Genomic DNA, 19,390 nt, shown 5'->3' on the forward strand with positions numbered 1-19,390 from the left:
AAAATTTTAATCACTCTGTAATATAAGAATAAATAATAAGAAAATAATTATTTTTTTCATGAAAATGTGGCATTCTTCAAGAAAAATTTTTTATTACTTATGGTTTTGGGAAGATTCATTTTTAAAGAAAGTTGCACCATTTTTTTTTTAAATGCTGAAAAATATTGCGTAAATTTTATAAAATTTTTTAGTATATTTTATATTAGATTTTCTTCCCACAATTATATAATTATACATTATAATTATTAGCAATTATTGATGATTATAAAATTCTAGAAAAGAAGTAAATTTTCAGCAAAAGAAAAAAACTGTATAGAATCATTTTATTATAGAATGACTCAGAATTTTACTTTCTTTTTCTTTCTCTCGCTTTCTTTGAAATAAGAAGAAATAATAAAATAATAAAACAGTGCGTTTTAAGGAAGACATGCTTGTTTTATTTTCCTCATTGATTTCTCACGGAAACAGTAATTGGAAAACGTTTATCTACATATGCGTATATCGACTGCGTATAAAAAAATATATTTAAATTTATTTTAAAGAAGAAAATTATTCTGCTATGTCTTATATTAAGAAGATTATAAGAAAGTTGAATTTGAAGTTGCATATTACATATATAAGTATATTGTAATCGAGTTATTTTAAATGTGTACTCGAATGGATAGAAATAAAAATGGAAAAGGAAATATATAAACGGATGTGTTTGCTTTAATAATACGTTATTGACAGAATAAGACGACATATTAATAAAAAAGTTGTTCAAAAATAAGAATGCATATAAATAACTTATATTGCTTTTAAACGCGGAAGATATCTTCGTTTCCTCCGATCTTACCATCGCTAGTCACAGTTATTAACTTAAACGGATAGTAGTTGAGATGATTTGAGGAAACGAGTTAAATTAAATGTATCATGCGTCTTTAGTTTTATAGATAATCACAAACACAGTTCTCTAATTACGGATTATTATTCCAAAAAATAATAACATAATTGTACAATTGATTTCTATCCAGCATGAGATGTGATCATTCTCTTAGATCAATCTTAGATCGATCTTCGCGTATTTCAATTCGAGTTTTATAAGCTCTTATCGAGTTTTATTAAATCAATCTAGGATGATTAAATAAATCGTGGAATTCTGTATGTAATGCGTATTTTGCAATACACATAAATATCAGCGCAATTAAATTAATTAATTTATTAAGACGCAATAAATTTGTTATCGTATGGTGAATTTTGATGATTCCCGAAGTATAATTTCAAACAAGTGTGCAAGTTTTTCTTCCTCTTTTCCTCTCATTTTGACATTTCTATTGATAATTTAAACTACGGACGTTAAAAAGGCAATGGTGATATTGAGACAAAAAAGGAGGAATGGGCTTGGAAGAAGGAACCTCTGCGTGACGTCGCCGTGCCACTTTGTCCGCGTGTTCGCGCGTGTCATTGACCGACATGCAACGCTCATTGGTGGCTGGAACGAGCGGCACGATCGCACGAGATGAGAATGAGAAGAAGACGAAGGCGAGGAGAGAAGGTGGAGACGTGGCGGCGACGTGGCGCAGATGGAAGACGAGAGGGGGAGGCGGGGGAGAAACGGGAGGACACGCTGTGGCTAATCTAAAGGGACGACCCGCGGGGTACGTCGTTCGCTAATCACCCTGATGAAGCTTGATGGACCGGCAGCAATTGTTTCGAATGAGATCTCTTCGCACGCTTGATTCCGCTCGAGTCACCTCCTCGTTTTTCGAGCCGGCGCGACGCGACGCGACCATCTTCTGACCGCGAGATGCAACTGGCTAATTAGGGTAACGGGGTCTCACGGGATTTTTGTACACACGACGTAAACATCCTATACGTCGACCGCGGGTGGTAAAAAGACAATTAGCACGCGCTTTCTCTTAAATCCGTTAAAAGTAACTTTATAAAAAGATACAACTACTAATTCTCTCTTCTTACAAAGAGATAATAAAAAGTCTATGCATAATTATATTCTTTCTATAAATTATTTTTCGCATTAAAGTGTGATCAACACTTCTTTTCTCTCAACTCTTCTTTGCAAACTATCGAATACTGTCTCTCAAAGGAGAACGGAATGAATAAATAAATAAATCATATGCTTAATAATTGAAGGAAACCAAGTATTTTTTTTCTAGACAACAAAATGTTTAATATTTTAATAATGCTAATATAAAAAGAAATAATACAAGATTTCTTGCTAAAACGAGTAAAACAAACTATTACCTCGTTCCATTTCAGAATTCATCCCCTATTCAACGTTAAGAACGTTACAGCAAACTGTGCTGAATGATATTCACGCAAAATCTTTCGTCTAATAACAAAGAAGAAATGCCGATGGATCCATGATGACGGTCAGCTGATCGATCGATCCGGCAAGACACCGGTACATCGTTCGTCCATCCGTATGCGAGCAACGGCGTCGATAGTTCCAGCTGCGTGCTGCAATTTATAATCGTCGATCGGATCGACGGGTCATTATTCTCTCTCGCGAGATTTCACCCGCGTCGTTCATTTCCTCTTTTTCCTCTTATTTTTTCCTTCCCTCTTCTCCACGCGAGTCCTCTCTTTTCCTTAACGAAGTTCGCCAGACTCTTTCCACGACGATACAAGTACGATCTGGTAACTTTTTCCCCGACAGTATATTTGACTTTCCGAGTAATTAAATATTGACGTAGCTGGCGATACAGTTTTCGCTCAATGGTACATTTGATGCAAGCACTTACGGTAAGATATCTTTAAACTTGTTTTACTTCACTGTTTTGCGAAGAAGAGAGACTCTGCTTTTGTCCATCTTATTCCAGCGAAAATTAAATAAATGCTTCGAGAAATATTTAATATTTAAAAACTATTTATAATACTAACAATTAAAAAATATAATCGCATAGCAAATGAAAAAAATTACTAAACCAATTTAATAATAAAATTAAAATATTTAATATTTAATTCGATCTCTCATTTCTTTTTCTATTTCGAATTAAATTTTACAATACAAACGAATGACAAGAAACATCAGAGATCCACTAAATATTAATTTAATTATCTAATTTTAATCTGTTTTTGAATTTATTTATGATTATAAGAATGTGTAAATACTTGATATTAATGCGAAAAAGCTCTAGTTACACATTCGTCGCGATACTTATATAGCACCCTCCAGAGAAGGGAAATGACGGTCTTCGCTTTTGACTTGCCTTCATCGTAATCTCGCGGATCAACTAGCGATTTCACGAATATCCCCTGCGCAGGGCGAACGTCGCATGGTGGATTCGTCATGGATTCGCGGCCTGCACCCGGTCGCTCTCACACACCCCCGAGACAGGGGGGTCCTCGCACGATGCATAATCGCCGCCACAATACCGCCACCGAAGAGGCATTCTTCCTCTCCCTCATCGTAGCCGGAAAACACAGGCCGGCTCCGAACCGACAATCAGAATTACACGGCGATTTTCGAGACGCGCGTCGCGAACCGATCCGACTCGCGATCCGCGTCTCGTTTTCCGAGTCGGTTGGGGTGTCAAGGGTTGTAACGGATGGCCGATTCTCCTCCCGCCTGCGCACGCCGCGCCCTCAAAGGGGCAGTTAGCTATTGTTGTATCGGCGGGAAAAAAAATATAAATCGCGCGAAATTGACGCCTAGAGTCGGCTCGCAAACGTCAACCAAGGGATCGATTTGGAAAGATTTATTTCTTTTTTATATATGTTTTTTTTTATCCTAAAATAACTGTCACAATTTCTCGCGTTGAATTATGTTCGAATTTGAGCCATTTAAAGCGTCGATTTTTACGAGCGTGATTTCGTTATTTTTCAACGTTTGCAGTAATAAAGTAATTTCAAATTCAACTTAGATGTATCAGCCTTTGAAAATTAATTATTAATTATTTTCCCTCAATTCTTTGAAACAAATTAAATTTAAAAAAATATAAAAATATACGAGAAATTTGGAAATATATACACATCGTGAGAAGGCGCGCGGCAGATGCGGCCCTGAAATTACGGCCCAGGAATTACAGACTTGGCCTCGCGGCAACGATCTCTAACGAGATTCGTTTGTAGTCGAGGAACGATGGCGACGATCTTAACGAGATCCTTCTGTGATCTACGATCGCGCGAACATCACGGAAAGAACCAGTCTTTGCAGCTCGATCTATTGCTGGGATCAACGTGCGATGGAAAAATCATAAAAAGAATTATCTCGTTGAGTCATTTCTCAACGAGAATATCGCCTTACATTATGCCTATTTTGTTGTCCATCTCATCGACTCTTTTTAATCCATTATTGCTCGATTTTATCTTAATTTTATATAAAAGAGAAGAGTCATTCGATATCAGAGATAATCTCTCTTTTAAGTTTCATACTAGAAAAAAAAATTTATTACATGAGAAGAATTAATAGTTATATATATTTGTAGAAATAAATTTGTCATATAATGCGTTTATTAATTAATAAATTCTCCAGATCAAATTGGAATTAGAGTTTACTTTAATTTAAGATTGCAATTTAACATAGGAAAAGTGAAGGAATTTGAAATCACATATCATAATATATTATTATATCACGCACCATTATCTGCATCTTTGGTACCTAGCCTTCTTTTGCTTCTCATTCGATTTGTATCATTTGATTTTTATATTTTTACTTTTTTAATATACTTGAGACCGCTTGAGAGCAAAAGATATTCGGGCTTCGACATATATATATATACATGTAAAATCATAGAAGGAGGGGGATAATATTTCGCGTATAAAGCGAAACGTTGATCCAGCAATCGCAAAGTTACAAGCCGCGCTTGATTATCGCGGCGCGTATCTTATCTTCTAGTAGACAGATCTGAAAAGTCATCGCTATCCGACCGACGACGGTTCCGGTCGGTTTTCAGAGATGCGGTCGCATTATTATCCGTGGAAGCGGACGCGGCGAGAGTAATAGAAAAGAGACAGAGGAAGAGAGACGAACGAAAAGAGACGCGGGGACGCGGGGCCTCGCGGTGGAGGGTGCAAAAGAGGATAAAGAGAAGGGTGGCGGTGGACCTCCCTATTGACAACGGCTTTCATCTTTATAATTCAACCCCTCTCGCGCCACCCTCGATCCATTTTGCCTTCTCTCCCCCTGTATGTGCGCGCTGTGTGCGATGCTTTTTTTTACCATCTCTCCCGCTCCACGTGTCGCGTAACACATGGCAGAGGCGGACTTACGCCCTTTCTGGCCGCTGAAAAACCGGTGCGGCGTCTCTCTCCGTTTTGCCATTATCTCGTCACTGGATTTCGGAGGGAGAGAGGTATGGTTACGTTTCCACGCAATTCAATTCGCACCGAAAGATCTAATGGAAAATAATTTTTCTCTACCGTGATAAAATTACGCCACTTTCTCTAATAATGTGATATTTCTTAGTTATGGAAAAATCACACATAGTCTTGCATAAAAATATCAAAGTAGAGGAATACATATAATTAACAATGTTTCTCACGATGCATATACATGTATAATACATACTGCGAGATAATAACTTGTAAACGCTTTTTTGCAAGATCAGATTAGTGTGCAAACTAATAGTTACATAGAAATTAAATGGAAAGAATGTATTTAAGATGTTACGTACACACATATCTTCTTAAATAATTATTTAATTTTTACTCTGTTTTTAAAGAAATGAAAATATTTCTAGATGAAAAATTATCCTAGATATATAAAAATACTTTTATATTTGTTCTTGATTAGTATATTTGTTACAGTATGCTATACATAACATTGTTGTGCAGCAATAATATTATGCTTTATTAAAACAAATACACGAGTCGAGCGATGATTAAACACCATAAAATTTGGTGAGATATAAGAGAAGAGCGCTTATGCACGACATATAAATAGAAGATTGAGACATCGCGTCGGTGTGAACCATCGTTACAGTAGTGGCGATCGCGATCCGCAATCGTGAATCACATTAAAATATATACTTGGGACACGGCGGATTCTGACCGCAGACAGGAAACTGGGCGTCGGACAATTATTTCGAAATATGTTCACATTTAATCATGTTCACCTAATTCTATTCGTCATCAAAATTATCCAGCAATCCGTGTATTCAAAGAAATAACAAAATTAAATTTCAAATTAATTGTATAGAATTAAGTTAGATTTATTCTTCTATAATATATTAAATTTAAGAAGTAAATTTTCTTGAAAATTGTTGGTTATATTATAATTAATTAATATAATTTGCGATATATATAACGAGAAAAATCGACAGATTACGACGTCGAGAAATCACAAAATATAAAATATAAATACATGGAGAAAAAGGACAACAAATCGGGTAAAGTGCTTCGAAGGAAGTAGCGGCCTTTAAACAAATCGTAGTTTTTGTACGCCCTTTTTCCAACAACGCACAGGGAGGTCCCATGTGTAGTGCAGCCCGTGCAACGTCCTGTCTACGCATCGGACCTCCTGGAGTTGACTGACTGTCGCAAAGTTACACATGCATACATGTTTGAAAGAGCACATGTAAGTGTAATATGATTCCACATACGAGTAAGATTCGTCGAAAATTTATAATTTCTTTTCAATTCTCTCCAAATTTTCTTAACTCGTTAGAGATAAAATTTTGTCCTATTTGTCTAAAATAAATCAAAATAAAGAAATGAATTTTTTATAAATTCCCAAAATCCCGTTTTGTCATTTATAGGATCAAAAGATATATATGATAGTATACTAGTAAATAAGTAGAAAATTCTTTTATGAAAAATATTATCGTATTTAGCAAATATATTTGACTAAATATCACATTTTTCTTGTCTTTGTGACTGATCTTCTAAAATTTCTGCACGTGGAAATTACTAGGGAAAACTAGGTACGCATGGATAAATCTGCCATGCATGCGCGAGCTACTGAACGCATCCGTATTACGTCATGCGTGTCCCTCGTCGTCGTCAACGCATTTTACGAACATGGACAGGTTCATGGAAAAGGCGGTGGCGGGACGTTGAAACGTGCGCAGATGGTGCCCCCGTGTGGTTTACGACGTGGTGCGGACCCTTCCATATGGGGATGATACCGTTTAACCTACCCTGGGGACCTGCGAGAGTGTTGGGTGACGTTTACTCTACCGTCCCCTCTCGGGAAGAGCGGGAAAACTCCTCCGTTTTTACGGGCGATCCCATGGAAGGAAGTATCCTGATCTCAGTGTGTCGCAGGTTGTGCACTTAGGGTCGATACACTTGCCGCGTTAGCCACCCTCCTCCTTCCCTCCTGGCTTTCTCTTGTCTCGATAAATAGAATGTCGCGCTTGTCGCGGCGAAAAATTCAATGCCACTCTTTCGAAGCCCGCCACGTGCGAAACTATCTCGCAGGAATATTCGCGAATCGTTTCCCTAAATAAACTTTTTATAAACTTGTGTTTATCTTCGATTATTCTTCTAGCACAATTTTTCTTATTTTAAATAAACTTTACTTCAATTTTTACCTTAATTGAAGGCAATTATTTACGTACAGAGAGAATGTTCTAATTAAGAAAAGATGGTATTTCAATCTTTATTTAAAAAATTCGATCTCAAAGTATGTAATCAAGAAATATTTAATCGGCTAAATTAATTCCAAATAAATAGCTTCTTTTGATATCCAAAATAATGTATTTTTTTATATATAATAATGTGATGATACAATGAAAAACATAAAATTTTTACACCTTATTTTTGTTCAATTCACTGTCTTAAAACTTTAAGATCGTTTATCACTCACGACTGACCGTTAACTTTTCTAACTGCTGTTAGGGCAGTTGTTTCGAGACATAACATCACGGAGAGTACCGGTCGAAATTTCAAGGGACTTTCTTTGCTGTTCAAAAACCAGACCGGCAAGTAATATAATGCGTTGCTCGTAAATCATCGGAAAATACTTTCCAGATTTCGATGTTCGACGGTCGGGGGACCCTTTTGGCCTATAACTATGCTGTATATAATTTAATGATCTGTTTTTGCGCCTATCGAAACATGACTAACGTAAACACGATGAAAGAAAAATCTCACTATCTTCGATAAGTATGTCGATTATTGCGATAGTGTCTAAAGATTGATTTCATCATCTTTAAATTAGTCTTTTTCTGTTTTTCTAGATATCTTCCGAATAATGCAGAATTTATGTCCATAAGAAAAAATAGATACAGTGTAGATTTGTAAAATAATTTTTCTTGAATAAATTAAATAAATTTGTCATGAAAATTATTTTATTTCTATATTAATATAATTAATATAAATAGAAAAATTTTTCAATAATTAATAAATTTTGATAAGACTTTTTAATAAGACTTGTTAACTATATTAATAGGCAATCAACTCAGATCATGATTATTAATTATAGCAAGTTTTATATATATTCTTTTTACTTATGTGTCACTAAAATTAAAAATAATTACCTTAAAAAATAATCAATTGCATGTATAACCACTTGTAAGAATTATGACTAACACATGTATGAATTATGACTAATAATTTTAAGAATTGATACTTTAAGAAAGATCTCATTTCTTTACAAATCTATTTATATATTTTAAAAGGGATTTATTAATTTTTTTATTATATTATTACGTATCAATTTAATTACAATAAAACAAGAATAACAATCCTCTTATTAAATATTTTTGTTGAATACAAGAGATTATTTTTTATAACTATGTTTTTTTCCCCTTAATATATTTCAATCTCTTCAGAAAAAAAATGACGGCAATGTAACCGGTGATGTGATCTTTGCATTGTGTTTCGATCGAGAAATTCCAGACCGTCGACCGTACGAGAAGGGATACCTGTTCCAGTGATTCGCTGGAATTTAAACGTACTCAATGTTCCTGCAAAGGGTCGGAAGAATCCTCCCAACATTTTTGAAAGGTTTCCTCTTCTAGAGGATGGTTCCTTTCTTTGCACCTGTGACAACCTTTCAGTCTCGAAAGTAAATATACGCTGCTCCCTGTTTCATTTCCACCTAGATCGACAAGTTTCAGGACACTCGGTGTTTACGGGAAATCGATTTAAGAAAAACTAATGGAATGAAAAGGCGCGGAATAAAATATTTATAAGAATGTACAACACGCGAGTACAAGCTCCAATAATAAACACACAATATAAATAAGTGTTTCAGAAATTTCCCCATCCTTAATTTTGACGACAGATTTCTTTTGGATAATTTAATCAGAAAGAACGATTCGTCTAATCATAGATTCGCTCAAAAATCTACTAATATTAAAATCGAGGTTCGATACAATCGCAATTGCGACTGTCGCGCGAAAGTTTGATGATAAAAAGAGCGCTAATATACGGTTCTCTAGTGATATTTCGCAAGCACTCTGACAGAGATCGACAACATGACGCAAAAAAAAAATAATATTAAGAAACTTCTTAATCGTGGGGTATAAACGCTTCAATCTCGTCGCCCTCGCTCGAATTACAGAGGAGGACACTATGGAACTGGAGAAGGGATGGAGAAGAAACTCTCGAGGAAACTTATATTCCTCGGGCCGTGTGAAAGGTTGCCTCCATCGAGTCGAGGGTGAATGCGACACACGTGCGTTCTTGCGCGCTCTCGCCGTCCCTCGATAATTACTTCTCCAACTTCTCACAAAAACAACGACTTTCTCGCGACAGGTTCTCGTTTGTCTCGTTTATTTCCCACTGCATCCGTTCGTTTCGCGTGCATACGCATATGCGTGTATCGACATAATTTAATCGCTTCGTATCTTGTTAATTCCGTCATGAAGGGAACCTTATTTACTCGATTCGAAGCCGCTTATACCACTCAGTAGAATCTTGTTTAAATGTATTCCCTTTTTCACGCGTAACATATATTTTCTAATTAATTTTCTGACACATTCTTACGTGTATATGTGTGTGTATAATATAATACAAATGCATAATTTATATTTACAAAATATAATGATTTAATATGTCCATGAAAATTATCTTCAAGATCGCCAACATATTTTATATTGAGCAGATTCGGAATGAGCATAAATAATACGTGTGTATGTGTGTGAGATGCATATCATTTTTATTTAATTTATACGACCTATTATTTTTCGCAAAACATTCTTCTCACATCATTTAAAAAAAAAATATTGCTACAATAATTCTCATTCAGATAATATAGCGCGGTGGCACACACACTTAATTTTACAGTTACACATATTTGGCGATGAAAAATATATTTATACTCTTCCAAATTGAGATATACGGAGACTTGCTCGAGATTTGCTCCTCCAAGAAGAGGCTCTAGGAAGGCAATCACGCTCTCTGTCGTGGAAGATACTTCACCACCATCGATGTCTAGCCGGGAATATACTATGGCGGGAAAAAGGCGCCCCTGTTCGCGACACGAAATGTATTCCGAGTGTATCGTCGTGCGAGTTCGTTGGCATCGCGAAGTCGGGAAGACGCTGCGCGACAGGTGCTTAAAGCCCGTCCTCGCGTACACGTACATCCGGGGTAAGTGCACGAACCGCTCGGTTTCTCATCGGGAATACGTAATCCCGCGACACGCGCGGGCATACCAATTTCTCCCGTTACACGAAATATCGCAGGAGAGAATACCGGCCGAAAGATAGAAAGAGACAGAGAGAAGAACAGGACAGAAGAGCGAGGTATATCCGCGCTTTTGTCAGCGCCGGCGACAGCTCTTAAGTGGATCTCGAAATAATCGAACGCGCGTGACGCACATCGATCGAGAGTCTCCCCTCTTCTACTGTCGATTCGATCGAGATGTCTCGAAAGGACAACTTGCCGTGAAATATAGACAGTTTCTCGATCAATCTTTCACCAGTCTCTTATCGAGGGGATGAGATTGCTACGACTTTGATGTGTTTAATTCAGATCATTTAAGTATCTTCTTATAAATAAATATAAGGATTATTTTTAGACATATTAGACTATATAAAGATTCAATGTAAACATTAATTTTAGACATGCTAAACTAAAATGATCTCGGTTTACTGAATATCAGGGAATATGTCTGCCATTTACATCATATATTCAGTGATTAATCGACTGCAAATTAAACCGCCAAGTTCTATTAACTCCCAAGTTCTATAACTTAATATTTATTTCAATTACATGCCGTGTAACGAATAACAAATTTATAATTAAAACATGCAAAAGTCACCAGACTGGTTGCCACTGATATCTAATACCGATACCTATGACGTTTGTTCGCGGAAAGAATCGTATTTTAAGCGATACGTTTTCAATGCGACCGCATTAGCGACGACACTATTAACGGTAACAGTACTGGTAACGTTAACGACGGCAGGACGGGCGTTGCAGACGAGAGTTGGAAGGAAGAACGCTACCGGCGCAGGCGGCGGAAGAGGGTAGTGCCGGGTGGCGAGGGGGAGGCGGAAAGGGTGGCACGAACGGAAGCGAAAGGAGAATGTCGGAGAGAGGGAGCGGAAGGACTCGGTTCGCCCGGGGGCGTGGGTGGAAGCTCGAGCCAGGACGACGGCGGGACCGGAGGGGGAGGGTACCGGAACCGGAACCAGGGAGCGCAGGAACACGAACAGACTCGACGTCGACGGTGGCGTCGGCGTCGGCCCCGATATGGCGGAAGCGTCGCGTTTGCCGGAAGTCGCCAAGGAAATGAAATGCCTCCCAGCCGGGGAGGCCGCCCTTCCTCCTCCACCCCCGGGAGTTTCTACCCCCGCCGTCAGCCTCCCACCGGAACCGACGTTCCTCGCCAGGATTTCCAGAGTTCTCCTCTTTCCAGGGAACGTAGCGGGGGTGGCGGAGACGGCGGCGACGACCGGAGAAGGGCGTCGCGGCGAGATAGCGTCGAACTTTGCGTCAAGTACGGGAAAACGAGGAAAGGGCCTCGGGAGACGTTCGCTCGCGCTTATTCCAAGAGACGGAAATAAGAGGAACGTGCGTGCGATGAAAAAATTACGCGGTTTTACTTTGCCAAGCTTATTACACGTTCAATGATTTCAACGTATCATTTATTAACGTGCGAGCGTAAAATGTCTGATGATTATTGCCACTCGTAAAACTATTGCCAATAATAATATGATTTGATATCATAATTTACATTAGTTTACATAATTTTATAGCAAAGTTTAAAGATCTCTTGAGTAAAATGCGAATATGCTCTTGCTGCGAAACTTTTGAACAAGATGTTTCTCGCTTCTCAAGGACTTGACTCATTAGACTCGATAATCGAATCGCACCTGTCAGAGAAAGGTAGTATCGTCTTAATTGTCATTCTTTACAAACGCGATTCTTTGCTTCTCGGTAAATGCACGCGTGTAGCCTCGTGTACCTGGCGAACGTGATGATGCCGCGGGCAAACGAAGATATTCCGACTTCCGTTCGTGCGCAGGAATTTCTTCCCGGAATAGTTTGGACGCCGGTTAATCGAGTTCTTCATTCAAATTCCATCCACGAAAAGAAGAAAAAAAAGGACTGGTCAGAGTCACACGATTGCGGGCTGAGTAACCAACGTCGATGACTCGTCGTTAGCGTTTAATGACAATCATGACGATAAATTGATGTCGATGATGATGGTTGATATAAGTATATTCGTATTTTTCAATCTTTTTCTTTTTTTTTTTCGTTAGTGTAATTGTATTGATGTTTCATAATATTATTCACCTTTTGTGAATTTTGATTGATTCGGCACGAATTGAACAAACTTTTTACTCGTTTATTTATAATGTAATAACGCGCGTGTAAATAAAAGTAATATTTACATTTATATTATTTTCGGACATTTATAATTAACATTTTAGTTTACAGTTCGGCAGAATGTTAAAAATTAATAATTGAATTTATACGTACGCCTGACTGTGGCTTTAAAATATGGAACGGAGCACTTTTATCTCATCTGGGAAAAATTTAAATGATTTAATTAAAACATAGTTTATAACGGCTAAATAAGCTGTCATTTATTACCGTCACGCTACCGGCGATTATTTACGTCGTTATTAACTACATAAGAGCAATAGCGCATTAAAACGTTGAACGCGTAAAAAAAGGAGAACTGTCGTTACTGCGAAGAAAGAAGAAAAGAACACGTCACGCGATGCACACGCACACGCACTCGCACTCGCACTCCAGTGCACGGTGCATCCGCCGTTGCTTGCACACGCCAGCGTGAATAACGCGTTATTTTCCGATGAGATTATTTCCGGTAAGTCCGCGTGATTCCGCGCGCGTCACTTCCTCCCCCGCTCGCGCCGTCGTCTTTTTCTTCGTATGTATAATCTTCGCATCAGCTCCGTTTCTTCGACGCTCATTGTCGGACTCATTGCGCCGAATTACGTCATCTTGTGAAAATCGTTGCTACTTCCTGCGCGTGTACCCGAGCGAAAATAGTTTCGCGCGAGCTCGTCGCAAGCAAGTGGGAACATGAGTTAATTCGAGAATGCTCTTCATGGGTAAATTATTCGTCGCAACGAATGGCAGCGACCATAAAAAAAAGAAACTCGTTCTGAGCGTTCTGCGATATAAATGATGTTAAAGTACGGGTAAAATAAAGTTTTATAGACTCTTCTGTGATTTCGCGCATATAATTATCATGTCTATAATCAAATCTATAAATCTTACTTTTTTACTCGTATCGTAAAGGATTTATTGTTAATGTCATAAAATAATCATTTGTTTTTTAAATCAAACTTGCATATTGCTATATTTTACCTAATAATAGTCTGCAACACTTATAATCATAATATTAATCGATATTATATCATATTAATTTTCTACAACCAAGATTCCACAATCGATTATCGATAAGATTCGTGCATAATCAAGTATCAATATACTTGATCGCGGACAGTTTATTAATTTATATAATAATATTTATATTGCAGTTACAGACTTGATTAAATTTTCACGTGTTGCATATTTTATTTTAATAAAATGACTTTAAAAACATAGACGTAAAGACACTGCAAGGTGATATGTTATTTTTGACTTTTTCTCCCACAAAGTCGCTGGCTATGCAATTGCAAAATTGATAAAATCAGTCTCTTGTCCAAACAAGCGTCAAGTTGCACTACGCGATCTCTATCTCGGGTACGCTAACTACTTCTTTCTGATTAACGAGAGTCAGATATCGTGAAACGGACGTGCCGATGCACGATAATATTATTCGTCATAGCGCGCGCGGTTTCCTCGACATCGTCGAAAAGCTTGCGGAGACTTCCGGCCGCGACGAAATCCCGTCGCTCACCGACCCTGACCGAGCACACCCGTGACAATTAGTTCCAGCAGTGATTCGTTCAGTTCCCACGCTGTACGATTAAGCCTATTAATAACGTCTTGCGACTCGATTTGAGTTTGACTGATCCTAAGTCTGCCCTTTCCCATTTTCCTTTTCAAGATAATGTGAATATCAAAGTGTCACGAAGCGTCTGATTCACAGTCTTCACAATCCGATTTGATAGATATAGAACATGTACATATTTGACAAGTATGTTTTAAATCATTTAAATATTTGTAAGTTAAGTGAATCACGTTTTTTCAGAAAAAGAATTATAAAATTTTTATGTATCTCTTAAAATTAGACCTTCCTCTGATTTCACATCGTCTATTTAATAATATTGTTTGGTAACCTGACATAAATTTTCCAATATTTAATATTTCAGTAAACTTTGCTATTTCGAATATAACATGGCATGTACCCTTTTTGCGTCGCATTCAAAAATACACCGTCTGTGATATATAATATTAATGTTCAATATTTAAGAAAATGTAAAATTTAAAATAAAGCTATATAATTGACAATTCGTGCAATCACAATATTTTTTGTCGACAGAAAATCTAGTTTCGTTTAATACTAAAATTGAAAAGACTCACGTGACAAATTTCGAAATTTAATCCCAGATAAATCAAATATCCAATGCAATCCTCTTATATTGTAGCCGCAGTTAGAACAATGCATCCATTTGGCCGATATCAAATCTTGGCAGCAGATGGGACTTAGTGTTACGTAGAATCGATATGCGCAGAAAATTGAAAACTGTCACAATCAAGCTTCAAGAACGCATCAGGACATATCAAGCATTTGCCAGATAATTAACTTAAATACATTTACACGATTATTTTGAAATTTTTTAACTGCTCGCTGAACGATAACTGCTTGTGCAGCGGAACTTATTTACAACGAACAGCATTTCGAGATATCGGCAAGATGCCGTACCGCATCGAACAGATGTCATAACTGGCAATAAATACAAAACGCGATGAAAATAGGCGAGTCCGTTAAACAGGAGAGAGAAGACAGGAAACGATTATTGGAGGATTGCGAGGATTCACGATGCTATTCTACGACGGCAAAATTTTCGCGGTGTTTAGCGAGATTAATTTCGTGAATAGGAATAAAACAGATCCGATTTTAACGCAATAGATTTGTATTATATTAATAGATCGCACAATAACGGTGATCAGCCTGTCAGACTGTCCGTAGATCGGTCTCATTACGTAAAGTGAGAGAAGGAAAGGCTGCCTTCTTTGCGTGCCGACAACTATTACGCGGCAGACTAATAAATGGTAATAGACGAGAAGCGGATAAGATCCGCGCGTTAAAAGAATTATAATAACGAGTCAATGGCTGCCACTGTTATTAGACGGAAACTATGTGACTTCGGAGGCACTCGTGTTATTTGCCTTTCACCGTTACCGTGGCATACCATTCAGGTGCGACCCGCGTGTTTTCGGAACCCCATAAAATATGTGTGAGGTACTAAATTTTTGTTAACTTGAATAATGTTAGGAAAATATCATCAGTTTCGATTAAAAGCTTCACCAATGCTCTAAAGAGCAATAATTTTTCGTTTAGATAATGCTGACGTTATTTTTGCAAAAAGATTATTTTATATATAATAGAGCTTACATCTCTCTTTCTCATAATCCTTCTATATTTTTAATTTATTTTATTTTAAAAAATTTCCTTTTTATGATCTGTCTGCAGATTAAAATTTATAAAAGATATATTTTGAAAACTTAAGAAACTTCTATAAGATTCGAAAAGACTTCGAGTGATTAGTTAAATAACGAAATCTAAATAACGAATCTAAATAACGAAATGTAATATTTTTGTCAAATATTGTGGTTATATGTATATATATTTTAATATAAATGCTAAAACATTTGCTAATGCAGTTTTAATTAACTATTACAATTTTTTGTATTGTGAATAATATTTTTTAATAAAATTATTTTTAAATAGATTGCTAAAATATTACTTCTTTAGAATTATATTTGAAATAGATTTTTAATGCAATGTGTGATAAGTATTAAATATTTATTATATTATTAATTGGTAATCAGAGACACAGTAAAATAAATGAGATTAAATGAGTTTCACTCACCGATATGATGGCAGAAATCTCCATGCAACGCATTGAACTGTAACACATACAAAAATATATTCAAATTATAAAATAGTGTCAAAAATAATTATTTCATAAATAATTCTTATATCGTACAGAGTTTACTTAACGAAACTATCTCATGTTCCCATTATTGAAGTAATATTTCGTATAATAATAATAACGTGATATTTTTTTGGTATTCTTGATGTTTGTTTGGAAATATTCATTCCCGTTAATTTATTCTCGTTTTATAATATTTTTCGGTACTCTTATTAAAACATGTTACACATGCAATGTTCAGGACTACGGTTGCATGGAATTTATTTGACAAAATTATCATATATAAGATAAAACTTTAGAATAAAACATCAAGATCGTATCGTGTTGACATATGTTGTAAGACTAGTATCCTGAGTAATGTTCAAAAGATTTTAGTTATTGCTTGTATTAAAAAGTTACTAACAAAAGAATTTCCATGAATTATATGCAATTTTTAGACACTATGTACATTTCCTCCTCTGCAGGGGCGGAATCCAAGCATGTACATTTCACCTTGACCCTCGCTGAGAGTGAATTTCGCTTTGTCTTGCAAAGTGCATGCGTGAACGCAGTAGGTTCCACTCCCCTGTGGAGGACCTCACTTTCGAAAGGAATAACCCAAACCTAACTTCTAATTTAAACCAAATTTTAGTTGTAAATTAGAAGGTTTGAGTTAGGTATATTTTCCGGAAGAGGAACCCTCCACAGAAAGGTAAAACCTACTGCGTTTACGCATGTACATTTCACCTTGACTTTCGCTGAGAACGAACTTTACTTCGTCTTGAAAAATGCATAATTAAATAACTCATAAATAACTGCGTGAAAATACTAGGCGACAATAATAGATGGATGATAGAAACATGAAAACAATTAAGCATCTTTATTTTCTTTGATTTTTGTTAGAGCATTATGATCTTATTAATGCTACAATTGCTTTTTCTTAATAATATATAATTATAATTATAGAAAAAAAATTTATAAAATTATAAGACAAGATTCACAACTTTTTTCAACTTCAAGTTGTCTCGAAACTTATAAAATATGTAAGTTAAAAAAATCGGAGAATAAGCGTTCATATTAAATATTTATCACAAAATTAAATAAATTGCTTGCCTCAGAGTTGCTGCGCCATTATCATGTGCATTCTCCTCCTCCTTCTCTCTAGTTTATCCTTTGCTATTCCTTAGTAGCACTTAAATAACTTTCACTCGCAAAAATACGGTTAATTATATTCGTGCGCATACTAATGATATTATAAAATAATGCAAAATACAATGATTGCTTGATTCTTTACACACGATATTCCCGATATTAATAGCACGCGACGTATACAGTTTGTTATATTACGATAGGAGAATATAACGCAAAACCTGCGATCAGCAAATCCACTCGAGAATTGGGTAGTAAAATTCACAATTTAATATAAATATAAATTTCTGCGGACTGTAATATTTGAAAATATTGTCAGGTTTACGACTATTACGATAAATTTCGATTAAGTGTAAATCTCATGAATTATAATGTTTTGATAAATTACAATGATGTACAACGAATTCTAGGTAGTTATAAAAAAATTAAATTGCAAGATTAATAACGACTATATTTATTAATCAAATATAATACTCGATTCAAAATCGATGTGTCCTGTGTCCGCAAAGTTTCATTAATGATCGAAAAATACGAAGAAGATATTGGTAATTTTATTCTGACATCATGCAAATCGAATTAATTCGTTACTTGAATCAAATAGTCATTATTGCGTGAATTAATAATTGTAGGGAATCTAATCTAATTCTAGGAATCTAATTCTAGAGAATTTAAAGTCTTTTCGCGATTGCATTCTAAAAGATACTGCGACACATAGAATGGCTCATACCTTGCTCGAGCTTCGTGCCAATGACAACAAGGTGACTGTGTATACACAAAACATAGTGCGCTCTATGGGATACAGAAAACATATAGCATATTGCACATGTGTTGCACATAGTTATGATTATCTTAAAATAATTCTAAGAATTGTGAAAGAAATATATATATAATTCATGTTTTTTGAATCTCAAATTAATTGGTAATAACAGAATGATGTACAGCAATTTTTTCTTACGTTAATCACTCAATTCTACATATTATTATGCACTTTCTCAATTAGAAAATTATTGATGAATTATATCATTATTAATGTCCTGACACTGCCTGATATCACACGTGACTCGAATTAATTCGGTACTTAAATCAAATAGTTATTACTGCGCGATCCTCTTTATGCGCCGTTCATCGCGAAAGTTAACGCATAGACCGATAATCACTAATTATTTTAATTATAGAGAGAATCATTGCGTCTTTTCGCGATCGTGTTCAGAAAGATACTACGATCCAGAACGACTCTTACTTCGCTCAAACCACGTGAATGATAATAAGGCCACTGCATATCTACAATATATAGTAAGTACTATAGGTTACAAAAAATAAATGTTGAATATGTTACAGCTAGTTGCTATCGTGAAATAACAAAATATTGCAAAATAGAATAAAATATTATTCTCTCATATTTCTTGAATTTTAAATTAATTGCCAATAGAGAAAAATTATATATATATACACATATGTATATATTTATATAATATATATTTCACACACAGAGTCTGAAAATGATTAATTGCTTACGTTTAAATTATCCAAAAATTCGAATCGCGACGCAAAATATATTACATATATATAAATACTAGTATATTTAAGAATAATGTAAAATATCAGCTATTTTAATGTCGCGATATAATATTTTATAATTTGCATTTTTTACCACACTTTAATTGCTACTTCAAATAATCGAATATCGCAAGAGATATCGCTTTGATAAATCGCTTCGATACGCTTACTTAGTCGTTAATTGCGAGTTAGTTAATTGTGAAAGATTAATAATTTTTATTAATTATAAAAAATAATCGTGTTGCGCGATTTCTAATATTTGTCACGATTATATATTCTGAGAGAAA

General features: G+C 35.8%; 1 long non-coding RNA gene across 1 annotated transcript in view; it reads right to left on the reverse strand.

The window, feature by feature from the left end:
- LOC112639370 overlaps positions 1-19,390 on the reverse strand; it is a 103,307-nt gene that overhangs the window by 54,068 nt on the left and 29,849 nt on the right. The window contains exon 3 of the long non-coding RNA XR_003123478.1: positions 16,356-16,392. This is a non-coding gene — a long non-coding RNA (uncharacterized LOC112639370). The remainder of the gene's footprint in view (positions 1-16,355; positions 16,393-19,390) is intronic.

This window comes from Camponotus floridanus, unplaced genomic scaffold (genome assembly GCF_003227725.1).
Source record: "Camponotus floridanus strain SB8 unplaced genomic scaffold, Cflo_v7.5 scaffold6, whole genome shotgun sequence".
In the NCBI taxonomy this organism is placed as follows: Eukaryota; Metazoa; Arthropoda; class Insecta; order Hymenoptera; family Formicidae; genus Camponotus; species Camponotus floridanus.